General features: G+C 48.7%; 1 long non-coding RNA gene across 1 annotated transcript in view; it reads left to right on the plus strand.

The window, feature by feature from the left end:
* Positions 1-3,166, plus strand: part of LOC103610012 — a 25,310-nt gene that overhangs the window by 19,911 nt on the left and 2,233 nt on the right. Inside the window, exon 3 of the long non-coding RNA XR_552182.1 lies at positions 2,424-2,496. This is a non-coding gene — a long non-coding RNA (uncharacterized LOC103610012). The remainder of the gene's footprint in view (positions 1-2,423; positions 2,497-3,166) is intronic.

Raw genomic sequence — 3,166 nt, forward strand, 5'->3', positions numbered from 1 at the left:
TTTCCCTTTATTTAGATCTTTATTTTCTTTCAACATTGTTTTGTAGTTTTCAGTGAAAGTCTGACACTTTTTTGGCAAAATTTATTCCTAAGTATTTTATTCCTTTTGATGCTACCTTAAATGGAATTGTTTCCTAAATTTCATTTTCAGAATTTTATTATTAACGTGTAGAAAACACAACTGACTTTTGTAGGTTGATCTTGTGTCGTGCAAGCTTGCTGAACACATTTATTAGCACTGGTGTTTTTTGTGCATTCTCTATAGAGGGTTTTCTGTATATAAGATCATGTTTTATTTCTTTCTTTTCAACCTGGATGCCTTTTGTTTGTTTGTTTTTCTTGCTTAACTTCCCTGGCTAGAACCTCCAAAACAATATGGAATACAAGTAGTAAGAGCAGACGATGGTCTGTTTGTGTTGGGAGGCCACGCAGCATCCAGCTGCTTCTCAAATCACTCTGACTTCACTTCTGTAGGCACCCCAGGTCTCCCGTGCACACGCGTGTAGTGTTTCTGTCAGCCGAGGTTACATGAGGCTCAGCCTCTCTCTGGCTCTTGTTTCCGGGGTCTCCCATTATCTTTCTGGCAGGCCTCGCTCTCTCCATTTCCTGCAGATTCACCACTCGTAGCCAATGAGAGTGTTCTCCTGTCCTGAACCCACCCTCTCTGAAGCAAAGCCACTGGTGCGTAGCCACCTCGCCCTGGTACAGCTGCCCTCTTGCCAGCCCCAGTGGGGTGTGGGGAGAGGGAGCGGCCCCAGGCAAGGAAGCACAGAACCCTACTTTTCCTGCCTAAAGCTGTCGCAGGTTTTCAAGAGTAATGTCTTCCAGTTTCTCATCTGCCTTTAGTTGATTTCCAAAGCCCTAAAACGGTTGTTTTTACAGTTTTGTCCAGTATCATACGTGGTTTTGTAGGGATAATTCACTGATCTCTGCTCCAGCTGCCCATTACAGTATTGAACATATAGTTACTTAACAAGATATCTGCTGTCGTTACTGTTTTTGGTTCTCTGTATTAAAATGAACTTGGGACTTTTTTTAATCGGGTGTGGTGAGACCATGAAGGAATGTAAGTGTTTACTCACAGGTCCCCAGCAGCAGAAGGCAGGGCACCGCCGGGGCCACACAGGGAGGTCAGGTGGCAGAAAGGAGGTGAAAGTCCATAGACAGGAGCCTGTGTTGTGGCTCTCGCGAGAGGGACTGGTGTGGCCGACCGGGCTTGGGCTTGGCTGGTTTGAGCACTCAGTGGTTCCAGGGTGTAGCACTGTCCTGGTTGTTGGGTGCTTGGTCCCGAATGGTCAGGGCAGAGACTGTTGCCTCCCAGAGTGTAGAATCCAGACAAAGAAGGTGGCTCAGAGTGTTGGCTCTGGATAGGTTGGGTCTTGTATCAGAGGTGTGCTTCCAGGCAAGTTGTTTACTGTCTCTAGGAATTAGCTATTCCTGGGATCAGCAGTCTTTCCAGGATGAGCAAGGCCCCACGATGTCAAATCACCATAGAATGCAGAAAATAAAAATAGGATTAATGCAGTCTGCTAAGACAGTTTTGCCTTCCTGTTTCTTAGCTGTCCTTCAGGGTCTTCTGAGGGTCACCTGCAGACTCAGGAGCATTCCGTGCCACCTGCGGGCAGTGTCCTCCCTCGGTCCACACAGCCCCGGGGCAGAGACAGGACCCCCATCGGGACTGCAGAGGGTGCCTTGTACAGGGGGCCTCCTGCCCCACGGGCGAGCTTCCGCCATAACGTTCCATGACATGCCAGGCACTTGCCCATCACCAGAGTCACCACATCCAGGGAAGCCCAAAGCTCGGACTCCCCCCACCACGTAGGTTTCCCAACCCAAGGGATTTGACCATAAGCATCATTGGCTTAGAACAGAGCTGTCCATCTCCCTTTTCGTTTTAGTATGGAAGTGGAGGAAGTTAACTGCAGGTAGATCCCTACCGAAGGGAGCTGGAAGAACTCCTGGAAGGTGTCCCTCCCAGGAGTTCTCAGAGCAGCAGGGCAGGGCTTGCAGCGTGGTGAGTGAAGAAGTCCAGCTCTGTGTGTGTCTGTGGAGCCCCTGTGTGCCTGCATACCTGCATGACTGTAGCTGCTGGCAAGAGCAAGCCGGTAGAGGTGGGAGCTGAAGCCCAGGAGCTCCTGTGTGAGGCTGAAGCTCAGCCAGACTGATCAGTGTCGGCTTCCGGGTCTTGATGTCAATCTTTTGTGTTGATGCTGGTGATTTCTATTCTCTCAGTTGCAAAGGTCCATAAAGGTAAGAAGGTTGAGATGTGAGATGTTCATGCTCCCTTGTGTGGATGCATCTGCAGAGTCAAGAGGAGCTTGGGTGCTTGACGGGTCAGTGTTGACATGCAGGGTTGTGTAGACACAAAGAAAAGTGGTGTTGTGCTAACTGAACAACGTACATCTTACTCCCTTTCCACCACAGGCAACGTCTCCCACTGGGGCCCTCAGCATCTCAGCCTGACACCAAGTCGGACGAGCGTGTCCAAGGCTCTCAGGTAGGGTCCCACGTACAACTTTTTAACAATGTTTAAAAGGGAAAATGTAAACAAAACAAAATGGAGTCACTCCGACTCACTAGAAAAAACCACTGTTAAAGTTTTAGTGTATTGCTTTTTAATCCTATTTTTATATGTTTTGAGTGAGGTTATATTGTATATAACCCTTTATATTTTGCTTTTTTTGAAACTAAAACATCACATAGGCATTTGCCCTGTTACTAAACTCTCCAAAAGAACCATTTCATGGCTGTATGATATTTTGTCATGGGAATAGAGGGGGAGTTGGCAGATGTTTTCTGTGAAGGGCAGGTAGTAGGTATTTCCAGTTCTTAGGGGTCAAGTGTTCAGCTGTAGACCTTCTGGACAAGAGAGTGAGGCTGTGCTCCAGTAAAACTTTACTTACAAAAACTAGTGGTGGGCTGGGCTCAGCCCATGGGCGGTAGTTGCTACCCCTGAACAGAACATAGTTCACTGAACTACGCTCTTCTAGGCATTCGTGTGGCCCCCACTTTCTCGGCTGTACACTTAGGCACACACTGGGTGTGTCTCCCTTTTCCCTCGGTGCCCACTGACCCTGCTGCAGCTGCCCCACCTCGTCCACCCGCCTGCTTTCACAGCCACCCAGGGCAGTGGAGTGTTCGTTGCCACACCCTGTTCTCTGTGTCTC

This window comes from Galeopterus variegatus, unplaced genomic scaffold (assembly GCF_000696425.1).
Source record: "Galeopterus variegatus unplaced genomic scaffold, G_variegatus-3.0.2 Scaffold10465, whole genome shotgun sequence".
NCBI classification, from domain to species: domain Eukaryota; kingdom Metazoa; phylum Chordata; class Mammalia; order Dermoptera; family Cynocephalidae; genus Galeopterus; species Galeopterus variegatus.